Raw genomic sequence first — 12,190 nt, 5'->3', positions numbered from 1 at the left:
AAAATCCCACCGCTGAGATTCTGCCAGTTAAAACCCCTCCCTAAAAACATCCATCCTGCCTGGAGCCTGGGGACAAGGAGACGCCGATCAGACAGCCCCGGCGTGTTTCTAACACCACGGCAGGGCAGGGGGAAGGCAGGCAGCCTGCAGACAACAGGGTGGCTGCCTCGAGCCGACACATTTCTCCCTGTGCTCCAGACAAGATGTGCCACAAGCCCGGCTTGGTGGGGGAGATCCTGTCTCCCACCTCCTTTGGCTCGCTTGAGTTTCTCCCGTCACGGGCTGGCTGGAATTAAAACCAACAGCCAAATTCCCCCAGGTTGTGGTCAAACAGAAGCTGCCCCTCGCTCCCATGCTGGAGCCTGCAAGGAGTGGATTTCCCAGCTGGTTTCCCAGCCTGGGACCTGAGTAAGGCCAGCGAGCAAAGAGGAGCCGGGGAATTGGGTCCAAGCGGGCAGGTGCAGCGGCTGGATAGCTTGTGGATTCCCCTTCTGCCACCAAACACCGGTTCCTGCACATATGTTGCAACGGGAGCATTATTTGGTGACGGCAGAGCGAAAGGCATGGGCTTGCTGCGGTTTGGAGAACTGCTGTCGGGGAGGTTCAGGAGCAGGAGGTGTGTGGGAGCAGAGGATGCTCGGAGGGATGGAAGATGAAGAATTTTGGCCTCGGCTGCCTGCACCCAGTGCGTGCATCTCCCCCTGGGTATATCGGGTGTGGAGCCACATCCTTGTGCCGAGCACAGCTGGAGAACCAGGAGCAGGGCAGGCTTCCCAGGGGGACTTGTTACAGCACAGGAGAGGTCTAAAAATTGCTGCAAGCAGCAGTAGGGGTGCAAAAAAAAAAACACCCCCCTTTGCCATTACACTTAGCAATCTGCGGCTTAGCAGAGAGAAGGGTAGGCGGTGAGTTGACTGTGGTCGGTAAGTACCACATGAGGAGAAGATTTCTAACGGTGGGGTGGTGATTAATTGAGCAGACAAAGGCGAGGTGAGCCCGAAGTGCTAAAAGCTGCAATTAGATGAACTACACCTGGAAGAGAGGTGAGCAGTCCTGCTCGAAGGTGATGAAATGCTGAAGGAATTTGCCTGGGGTGGCAGCTCCCAGCTCACGCCTCACGCATCTCTTTCTCCTCCTGGCATCCCCTATTTCTCTTCTAGCCCCTTTTTGCCATTTCCAGGGGATGCAGGGCTTGAGATGACTTAGACAAATAGAAGGGCCAGGCCAGCAGGGATCAGCACCATGATCCCTCCATTCCAGGACCACCAGGAGCCACTTGGCTTCCCTAAAAGCGTTTGGTTTTAGGGTTGGAGACTCCCCATTTCTTCTCCTGTCCCACGGCAATGTTTCTGAGGGACTAGGACAGGGAAAACCTCCCAGCCCCACAAATAACAGATGACCTGGACGTATGCCCAGCACCACCACACGTTGGCCTTGGCCTTATTCCACCCCTCCTCAACTCCGTGGAGCTCCAGGAGGAGAGCGAGGCCTCCCGTTCCTAACAGCCCCTAATCCCTGCCCTCCGTAAGCAGTTTTAAAACGGCCATCAAATCTTCCCCCCGCCTTTAAATGAAAAAGTGATGTCAGCGGTAATCTGCTGCCCCGATTTATCCCTGCGTGTTTCGGCAGTTTGGGCTAATGCATTGTCCCACAAACATATGTTTTAACGCACCCACGCGCGCACCCACACAAAGGGGAAGCTTTGAGCGCGCTGCGCTCGTTATGGAACCTAATGCCTTAAATATTACTTTTTAATACTAATGTCAGATTATTAAAAAACGTAATCCATTCCCCTGATTGGACCTAATGTAAGCAGGAGGATAAGAGGGCTTCCATCCATGCATTAACACATTTCATGGAGCGTAAAGCCACTTTCTCCCTCTTAAAACAGAAGGTCAGGAACTAATAGAATCTGCACTTCGAGGGGTTTTTTAAAACATATTACACAGAAACTTTAGTGAAAGTTAATCTGTTGATAAGTGTCGGCTGGAGCTGTGTGGGTAAACAAGAAATAAATGTAATTCACAGGCAGTTTTTTTTCCTGCTAAAGACCTGTCTGTGCACTTTAAAACATTTATGTTTAAATAGAGCAGGGACCAGCGCTAAGAAGCACTCAGCTGAAAGCAGCTTTATGCAAATGTGTCGTAAGGGACTAAAATAAAGCTACCCAAATCTCCCAAAGCTAAAGGGAGAAGGGCTCTGACCCTGGGGGAGCTCTCCCCTGACCCTGACCACAAACCCTTTCTGGCTTTCATTCCCTTCTTTGGCCCCATTTTTTTTTTTTTCTCATTCCCAATGCAGTGGGCTGAGTTGCTTCCAAAACCAGCCCCATTTCCCCATTTCTTTTCCCCAAGATCTGCGGGGTGATTTGGAAACTCCAAACTGGGTGCTGACACAGAAATGCTCTCCATAAAGAGCTGATGTTGCCCAGGACCCAGAAATTTGGCAGAAACACCATTTTTAAGCAGCCTCAGCTCCCCGACGGTGGCGGAGGCCAGGCGGTGACCCAACTGCAGCGGGCGAAGCAGGAGGTGGAAGCGTGCGCTGGCAAGCTCCGGGGCTTGGCCCTTGTGCTCCCAGCCACATGCCAGGGATTTAAGCTTCGGAAACAGGCTACAGCCACCAGAAAGGGATTGATGACATATGGATTTCATACATTCAGCAAATGAAGGAAAAGCTCTCCGTGGCTGCATGGGATTAGCGCCATTCCCATACAATTCCTTGTAGTCCCCCCTGGAGGAGGGCTGCATTGCTGGACACCGTCATGTTCACACCATTTGGGCCATGCTAATCTTGATGGCACTGGAAAACGCTGGGGATGTGGAGGAAATTCGGGTCCTATAGGTCCCAGACCCTCCCTGTAACAGAGACAAGCAATTCTCCTCCTTGTCTGGCTGCCCGGTGTTTGCTGGTGTGGCTGCAAGCTGTGCTGGGGCTCGGGAGATACACAGATGGATGAGAATCAGAATTTGGGGGTTTATCCAGCTCCGGGGAAATGGGGACCAAAGTAATTTGGCATTTCCCACGCAACAAGCAACACCTGACAGTATGGGAATCAGTGGCCAGTGCTGCTTGCACCCCAAGGCTGCCACAAGTCCTTTTGCAACCAGTCAAGAACGACCAAAATCAAACCGTGGCACCTTTCAGCCCAGGGCAAACAAGAAATGTTTCCGACAGAACCCAGCGAGTTCCTTTTACCTTGAAATATCCTCAGGATGCAACCACTTCCCAACACATTTAACCTGGTCAAATACCATGCGCCAAGGAGACCCCACAGTGCATGAACAAAGTCACTGAAGAAGGAAGAAAAAAGGTAAAATAAAAAGCTTTGGTGCCAGATATTGAGCCCCCGTAGCCTGGCCATGTTATTTCGGGGAAACAATAGGACATCAGATCGAAATAAATGAGATTGGATCGTGCATCTGGTGGTGGTGCAGAGCAAGAGGGAGCTGCTATCTAAACCCCTTATGTGGCTTCTGTCCTTAGCAGAAGCTGATCATGCCTCAGGGGACCAAAAATCCCTACAAATAGGAATTCGTTGGCCATCTATAAGGTTCTGATTTTGTCACGGCAGCCACAGGAGCCATGAATTTGAATTAACTCCATGAAATCTTACAAATGGAGGGAGAAATACATCGAATTCGGCAGGTTCTTTCGTTTGTTTCCAGCAGGCCATGTCCTGCCACGAGCTGATGGCAATTCAAATCAGGGGAGGCATCACTCAGCAGGGAATTAGCTCTTGTAGCTGTGCCCATCTCCGAGGCATGCTGCTGAGCGGGGAGGTGGAAGGGTGGGGAATGCAACCAAGGTCTGAACGAGATGGGAAATATCTGAGCAGGAAAAAAAAAAGGCTTTGGCAGAGACCCTGACTGCTATGTTCTTTTCCCATATTTGAACTGATGCCATGTTTGGCCAAAACTAAATTCGGAGGCTTCATGATTACAATTTCCAACTAAATACTTGAAACCCTCTTGAATTTCCATGCAACTTAAGCCGTGGCATTCCTGCTGGGGCCGTTACCCTCTGCGCAGTCGATCAGTAGTCGTCAGATGGGAACGAACTCACAAATGGCAGCCTCAGCTCCGGGTCACACCTCCACCAGCTTTCTCTGCAGAATAAATCAGTGCCTCGTCGTGCTGTTAGGGAAGGACGTGGCTCTCTGTTATGTGCATGATTTCCTGTAGAAGAGCTAGGTAAGGGAAGACAACAGCTCTATGTCCCATTTTTATTTCATCAAGAGCCTCACAGTGGACATGTGAAGCGGTGTCGTGGTGGGACTTCTCCATCTCAGTGCAATGTCCCGTCCCTGGTCAGGCAGAGTGGGGCTAGGCTGGTGGTGAGATGCCCCGAGGCAACCAAGATGCCCATCTGAAAGGAAAGCAGGTGGTTAAATAACATCAGACAAAACCGTGCAATCAAATTACCATGCATTTTAATTTACAGGCCGTAGAGATGGCCTGATTAAAATATGTTTTCAGTGCAACGTAGGTAAGAGTGCTGAAATATTAGCCTCACGCTCAATGACAAGCTCTTGCATTCCTCATTTACCTGCCTTGTGTTTCGTCTTCCTCGTGGTTTGTCTTCCTGGCTGTGACATCAACGAACATGTATAAACCTGTACAGCGTTGGCTAAAGCTTTAATTGGAGTCGCCTGATGGAAACCATGACTGAGAGCTGAATGCCCTCCACAAGAACCTGCTGACAAGGCCGAGGCTGGTCCAGAAGTGTCCCCACCATGTCACTCTCCTTCTGTGACCGTGGTGTCCTCCAGCTCCTGCCTGTCTCAGCAGGGAAGAGGCACCCAGATCCTCCTCCAACTCAGCTTCCCATTGGGAAGGTCTTCTGCATCCACCCCTACCATGGTAGGAGAGAAAAGAAGCGAAGCGACCACATTACCTATGAGATAAGGTAATTTCTAAAGCTGTCAGATGGGGCAGAAGGTGGGCATGTCATTAAGGAGCAGGCTGTGTGCTCATCACACAACAAAATGGTTGCAGCTCGTTGGCACATGGCACAGGGAAGGAGGTAGCCATGGGCTGGTGCACCAAGCACGGGTCCCACCAGGAGCAGCAAGCTGGACCAGACCAGAGGAAGAGGCTGAAAATCACCTGAAAGCACAGGCAGCTGAAGTTGCAAACATTAACAAATTTGGAAATGTCTCCTGTTTAGCAGATCAGTGAGTATCGAAACAAAATGGGGCCAGAAGCTAATTATATGGAAATATTTCTATTTGCACATTTCACTGGAAGGCAAAGCGGAGAGTGCAACTAATACATCTCTACAACTGACAGGAATATTAAGTTTTCTGTCATTTTGCTACCACGGCTACCTTTCTCAGCATGCATTCTGTCCTAGTTCCCATTAAGGTGAGAGCAGAATCAAACTCATTAATTGTCTGCATTTTAGATATGATAAGAATTTAGTGGCTGGTGTTAATTAAACTACAAAACAACTCCTCTTGCTGCGGTGTGCATTCCAAGTTGGAGCAATTAATTCACTCACTTAAACTGATCAAGATTTAATTACCATCACTCTGTGCAATTACTCCATAATTAAAATAATTTGGTTCATTCCACTCGCTGACAGTGTCATTGAACAGCCATTCATAGTACCCAAAGAAGTGATAATTAACTTAAAGAACAGCTCAAGGCAGTCTTACACAGACTTAGTTATTCCTAAATATACCTATACCAGAGAAAGAAACCTATTGTACAATACAGGTGCTTCCCTGGGAAAGGGTTTTGGACATTTTGGGTTTGTTTTATAAGCCAGCACGCTGTAGCAAACCCAGTTTGGGGCAAGGCTTTGTGGTTGTCACCGGAGAACGTGCTGGTTATTAAGGATGGGCACAATAAAGCTTGGATCCCTCCAGCTCTACAGGCTTCCCCTGCCTGTTCCTGGTGACTCCTCACGAGGAAAGAAGCAAAATCCTCAATGAAAAGTTCCTTCCACTGAGATAACACTGACAGCTCCTAAGATCTTACCACGTGTCTCATGGCAGGGAACTACAACAGACACGCGCTGCTTTCTGTAAGGTGCTCAGCTCGTACCAAATGCAAGACCACGCAGGAATACTTTTGTATCCACCTATATAATCTTTAAAACAATGATAGAGACCTGGTGTCTCAGTGCTTGTGGCATGTTTCTTTAGAAAACTCAGTTTTGCCTTTATTTTATTCTAGAAAATGATTTTGCTGGTGGACTTATTCTCCAAGAATTGGAAGCAAGTATTGCTGCCTGTTTCCAGAAGTAGGGTGCTTGTAGTCACAAGGATAAAGTCGGTACCACAAACCTCTGTGCTGAGGTTTAAACTTCTTAGATCAGTCTAATCTTTCCCCAGCAACCTTGTAAAATGCCAGCCTCTCTACGGGATGGACAGAGAGAGGGGCGGACACAGCCGTCTGTCCTTCTGAAGGAGGCTGGAGTGGCAAAGAAGACCCTCAAGACTGCCCACCTTTTTCAAAGTTAAGTCTTCTCAGCCCAGGCACAGAAAGTCAAAATCTGACCCGCCACGACATTTTGGTCACCAAGTCTGCAATATTTGTGTCGAGTTTTTATTCCCCACCACAATGATGTTGATCTAGAAAATCACCTCAAACAAGTGGAAGAAGCGCACTGACTATTGTTCATGACTATCGAGTCAATGCCAGGTGTCATCTTCTCCAAGAGCCAACTTTTCCTCTCCATCATCATAAGGAAGCCAGGCCAGCTCCAGCTGATCAGATCAATCCACCCTACACTTTAATAGGACTGCCTGTCCAGCACAGCCTCATCCCATAACATCCCACAACATCCTCAGTTCTCTCCTCATGGTCACGTCTTGGGTGGCCCCCAGCCAGCTACAGAGATCAGTGCTGATGTGACTTTGACCTGATGGGCAGTATTGACCCCAAATATGCCAGATTCAGCTGATAATGAATACATTCAGCCTGGAAAAATGAATATTTCTGGTTCTCGGAGCTGGGTGATTCTGTGTTTTCCATGAAAACACACGGGGCCACCAACCTGTTGCTACCATTGGTATGGGCAGAGAAGCACCAACAGGCACGGGGTTGCACGTGGTAATTCCTGATGCAGCCCAGCTCCTCGTGCTGTGGGTTTCCCGAGGTGTCAGCACGCCTGGCAGACCACCACAACAACCCAAGATATCCCCCAAAAGCTGGGAATTATCCCTGCACCTGCACCATTTCTAAAGCCGAGCATTTTGGTCGGGCTCCCAGCGCTGGTTAGCCTTCTGTGACTCAGCAGTGGCTAAGTTAATATCAGCTCTGCCCAAGGGAATATATTCAATATTTCTTTCTACTTAAAAAAAGAGGGGAAAAAAAAATCCCAAACATTATTTTTAAGCTTCTAAAAGAGCATTACAAAAGAAAGAAGGGGAAGGAAAAAAGAGACTATGTAAAGATTGCTTACCAGAGCCCTTTTACAACAGGCAGCCACGCAACAGAAATAGGTGGACATTAATTCATGCTAACCTTGCACACCTAAATACCATTAATTCATCAAAACTAATAATATTAATTCCTTCAAAAAATGAGATTAAAGACAGGCACCCCTTGCAGTCATAATCTGTGGCTGATGACACTAAAATGAAACCTCCGGTACACAAAGCTACCAGCAGAGCCTGTAGAGTCTCACAAATTGCAGCTGCCAATACATAAATCCTCGAGACAATATACATTATTTTCCAGGGAGCGAGCATTTGCACGCCAAACACCGAAGGAAAAGGAATGCAAAAGAAAAAAAGCTGGTGGTTTTCTGAGGAGCTGGGATGGCCCACGGCTGGACCTGCTGGCAGCTGTGGAAGCAATTTTTGTCTCAGCAAGAGCAGGCAGGCGTTGGGACGGGCTGCCCAGGGAGGTGGTGGAGTCACCGTCCCTGGATTTGCACCAAGAGGTGTCCGAGCTGCAGCTCGTGGCCAGGCTGAGAGCAAGACCAGTGGGATGCTGCGTGCACCTCCGGCTTGCCCAGCACCAGGCTGGCACTGCAGACACACCGCCAGCACCTCCAAAGCACCAGAGGTATTATTTCAGATTAAGCCCAGATTAAGCCCATTTAATTTTAACTCGGATTAAGCCCCTATTTAGAGGCTGGCCCCATTTCTGACGCAGCCAGGCTCCCCCTGACAGAGGAGCCTCCTCCTTGGAGAGACAGAGCCTGCATCTCCTCCCATCTGCCTTGGGTACACGGTGCTGCGGGGTCTGTGCCTCCTGATTTAGGGGTGCCCAGGACCTTCTGCAGCCCCCAGGGCTTTGGGCAGTCCTGGACACTGAAAAGCTGCAGCCCTATGTTCTCCAAACAGCGATGGATGCACCAGGTGGATGTGCCACCTCCATGTGCGACACCTCTTAATTGCACAGGGCTTTCTCCTGCCCTGCTTTTTAAGAAATACTCCGCCATCCATCAATGCCTTTCAGAGAATATCTGTTTGCAATGAAATTTAAGGAATGAACGGTTCAGGACGTGTTCAAGATGGCTGAAAAACAGCAGTGGGGTGAACACAATCAGTACCTGCTGGTGTTAGCGGGATCCCAAAGGTCTGGCACAGCCGTGTGAGGGACCGTGCAGTCCCCAAAACCAGGGAGATGTCTCTGAGGCATTACGGTGACGTGTGGCACACGAGGGGACACAGGCAGATGAGCGTGCCCAGGGAAAGACCGGGATAATTTCTCTTTGAGAGCTGCAAGCCATCGAGGTTCCTCAAAAAGGCAGGCAGTGCAGCACAGGCAGGCTCCGCAGCGCTTGTTTTTCTATTCGGTAGATTTCTGGAGTATCTCATGTTATAATTCGCCCACCTTTTCCTCCTAACCCAGCCCGGGCTGTGCTATTACCCGGCTGTGCAGCCTGTTTCCCTTCCTATTGCCTGGCTGTGCACTTCCCTCGCGCTAATCCCCCGGTAATGGACACTTTCTCTGAGCCAGCTGAGATCCGAGTTGCATTGTCTTTGCGGTTCTCGTGGATTTGATTACCGGGATAGCTTTGTTTTCATTATTTTGAGATTGGGGGATTTTGCCTGGTTCCCTCGGATTGATTCTTGCCGTTCAAGGCGGGCTGGCATCCCACGGCTCCTGCTTGAGTTTGATCCAGCAGCAGTGGGGGAGCAGCCCCCCGGCTGTCCAGCCGCCAACGCCGAAGCAAGAGCCACGTTTTGCTTTTGCTGGAAAACACCTTTTGCTCGCAGAACAAAACCAGAGCAATTTCTGCCCCTTCCCTCACCATACTGGGGCACACTGGCTTCATCTGGGCTCTGCTTGCACCAGGGAGGTGGAAACCACCCCCAGCCTGGGCAGGCAGGGGATGGGGTCAGACCAAACCATGCAACCCCTCAAAATTTTTGGCACCAGTCACGGTGTTTGCAGACCAGAAGCTGCTTCCAGCCCAATGCCAGAGCCCAGAGAAGTCCAGGGATGTTCACCTTCCCCACTTCTTCTTCTCAGTGCCCTCTCCTTAAATAAAATCACAAAACTAATCTGATATTTTGATGTTTCCTGATAAAGCTTACATCTGTCAGAATGACCTTTCGGCTAAACAGCAATAGCTGGCATTAATCCTATTATTTCATCACGATTATTACTTTTTATCAAGGCAACGCAGCTGCCATTTCCTCGTGCACTAAGTGAATTGAAGTTCTCAGCTGGGGCACGCCGCGCTCGCAGATGTGCAAAGCGCCGATAGCCACAGCGCGGATTGCTGCTCCTGCTCCCGAGCCTGCACTGAAAAGTCAGAAAAGCAGAAAAGTCAGCTCAGCAGTGAGAAAAATAATCCCGTTCCAGCCCACGGAGGCATCAGGTGGAACTCGTGGCTGTCTGTCCTGGGGAAGCAGCCCACAGCCGGGCAGCGCAAGAAGGACATTTGGTGGCTTCTGCAAGAGAAGTGTGATAAAATTGCTGATTCTGATGACTCATCTTAAAAGAAGTAATAAATAAATATCAGACCAATTCCAAGATTGATTGAAAGGAAGATAAAGGTAAGGGCTGAAGCATTTTGGATACAGTCCGTGCAGCATTTCCCTCCAGTCCCTAAGTGCACATTTTAGGGAAGCAGAGGGATGATGCCACTGACTCAAGGGCGTTGTTCGCCCCCTCACATTGTAGGGATCCCAATGTGAGTTGTGAGACACCAAAACCCTGCTGGCCTGGCCACTCACCACGACCTCAGCAATCCCACAAGCTTCACAGGGTGATGCATCCAGCCCTACAGCCACCTCCAGGGCCACAACAGCAGGTCCAGCTGGGGCATCAGTCCCAAGCTGCGATGGCCATGGGAAGATGTGGGCAAAAGTCTTCAAAAAATGTGGCACTGACGATGTCCTGGGCATGGATATGGACATGGGGTGAGCACAAACGTGGGCATGGGTCTAGGCAGTACAATTAGGTCTGAACAACCCTAATGGTCCCTCAGGGACCCAGCAGCTGGTGGGTTCCCAGTGTGCTGGGAGCTCCTGCTGGGACTGGAAATGTCTGGGACAAATGGGGTATCCCCCAAAAGGCCCAGCCTTAGGGGACCCCCCAAGATTTAGGAGACGGCGCCAGACGGTGCCTACTTTTTCTGCAGCTCCTCATTTGTCCTTTACAAGGTTCTGTGATTTAAGAACGTGTGTTAAATCTTCTGCAACAATCAATTCAAATGTACAAGTTTGGCTATTCAAATTACTTTTCCAAAAGTACTTTAAAATGCATTAAGTTATTAATTGCCTGCTGGCACTTTAATCAAACGGGAAAATTGACATAGCCAGAGGCATGTATTTTTGTGGAAAGGAAATTTATTTAAGAAGAAACAGCAGCTCTTACTGCTTAATTTAAACTGAGAAAACTGTGGAAAATCAACTGCTATGGAAAATTAATAAAACATTTCCAGCTGCAAACAGTGACTAATTGTACAAGATGAAGACTGCCTGGAATTAATAACTTGCAATCTTCTGTGTGAAGAACCCCCTACCAGTTCAATTTACTGGGAGATTAAATTACTTCTAAGTTTGCCATATTAAAACAGAACATGAATAAAATGTTAGTGAAAGCACATCTATTATTTACTGTCTGTGATATGGATATAATTATTTCCAAACAACCACAATGTGACGTGACTGGCAATACTGAAGTTATTTGCTGGTGAATGGAGTTCTACCACCCCGGTTCCCGTAACACCAACCCAAATGGGTTTCTGAGGGTGGCACATTGCTGCCACGGGGAATTATCCCCCCAGCCCCTGCCCCGCGATGCCCAGCACCCCTTTTCTCACTGCTCTTTTAGTGCCAACACCGCTGCGCTTTCCCCACCGCTCCCACACCATATGAGCCTCACGCCTCCCTTGCTTTGCCCAATTTTTATATTTTTCCCCCCGTTTTAAAGCAGGAGCCAGCTGAGCGCATGGAAAGCCTGGTGCATGTCAGAGCTCCAGTAGCAGCAGAGCAAAACCAGGTGAACGCTGTCCCCTCCAGTACCGAAACTCACCTGCGGAGCTGCCAAACTCACACTTTCTTTTCACGCACATGTCAAATTCATGGGGAGCGTAAGCCCATTTCAAAGGAGTAAAAAATGGGAAGGTGGAAAAGAAACAAAGCCAGGCAAGAGGGTGTTTGCTAAAACCCAGACAAAACCCAGCAAGGTTTCAAAGCAACCCAAGAGGGAGCAGGAGGTGGGAGAGCTGCAGAGTTGCCAGCCCCCAAGATGCAGCGTGGTGGTCCCAGCATGGTGTTGGGTGCTGAAATAAAGCGAAAAAAGAGGTTGTGCAAAGCATGGGTTAGGTGCAGGAGGTGTTAGAGGTTTTGATGCACCAGGTGGGTTGGGAATGCGGAGGGACCACCTGGGATATGTTTGGGGCTGATGAGGCTGACAACACTCACCTGCCACAAGGTGCAAAATGCTTCCAGGGCATTAGTGTAACATTAAGGCCCTTAAAAAAAAAAACAACGTGCTACAGAGATGGGGGCATGGGAACACAGTGAGGGTCTGTGGCGTATCAGTCCGTGCCATTCAGCTCAAAGACAGGGAGGACAGGATGATGCCATCCCCACTGTGGAGAGGGGAAACTGAGGCACGGAGCAGCCTGGGGCACTGTGTTGGGGGTCTCATGGTCACAACCCCAATGGGGACACCCCCTCCATGTCCATCTCTGCCCAGCAGGTCAGGGAGGAATGCCCAAACTGGCACCCACCACGAAGCATCCCGGCCAACTGGGGCTGTCAGTGTGT

At 49.4% G+C, this 12,190-nt stretch overlaps 1 long non-coding RNA gene across 1 annotated transcript; it reads right to left on the bottom strand.

Annotated features, from left to right (window-relative positions):
* Window positions 1–1,204: 1,204 nt before the first annotated feature.
* Window positions 1,205–11,793, bottom strand: LOC106016102 (uncharacterized). The gene is made up of 3 exons (XR_001188545.5): window positions 11,451–11,793; window positions 4,549–4,854; window positions 1,205–4,368 (listed from the first exon to the last, which is right to left on the bottom strand). It is a non-coding gene; the product is annotated as an uncharacterized lncRNA (long non-coding RNA).
* Window positions 11,794–12,190: the final 397 nt, after the last annotated feature.

The sequence above is a fragment of the Anas platyrhynchos genome, chromosome 5 (genome assembly GCF_047663525.1).
Source record: "Anas platyrhynchos isolate ZD024472 breed Pekin duck chromosome 5, IASCAAS_PekinDuck_T2T, whole genome shotgun sequence".
Classification (NCBI taxonomy): Eukaryota; Metazoa; Chordata; class Aves; order Anseriformes; family Anatidae; genus Anas; species Anas platyrhynchos.
This window is presented reverse-complemented; position numbering and strand designations above follow the sequence as displayed.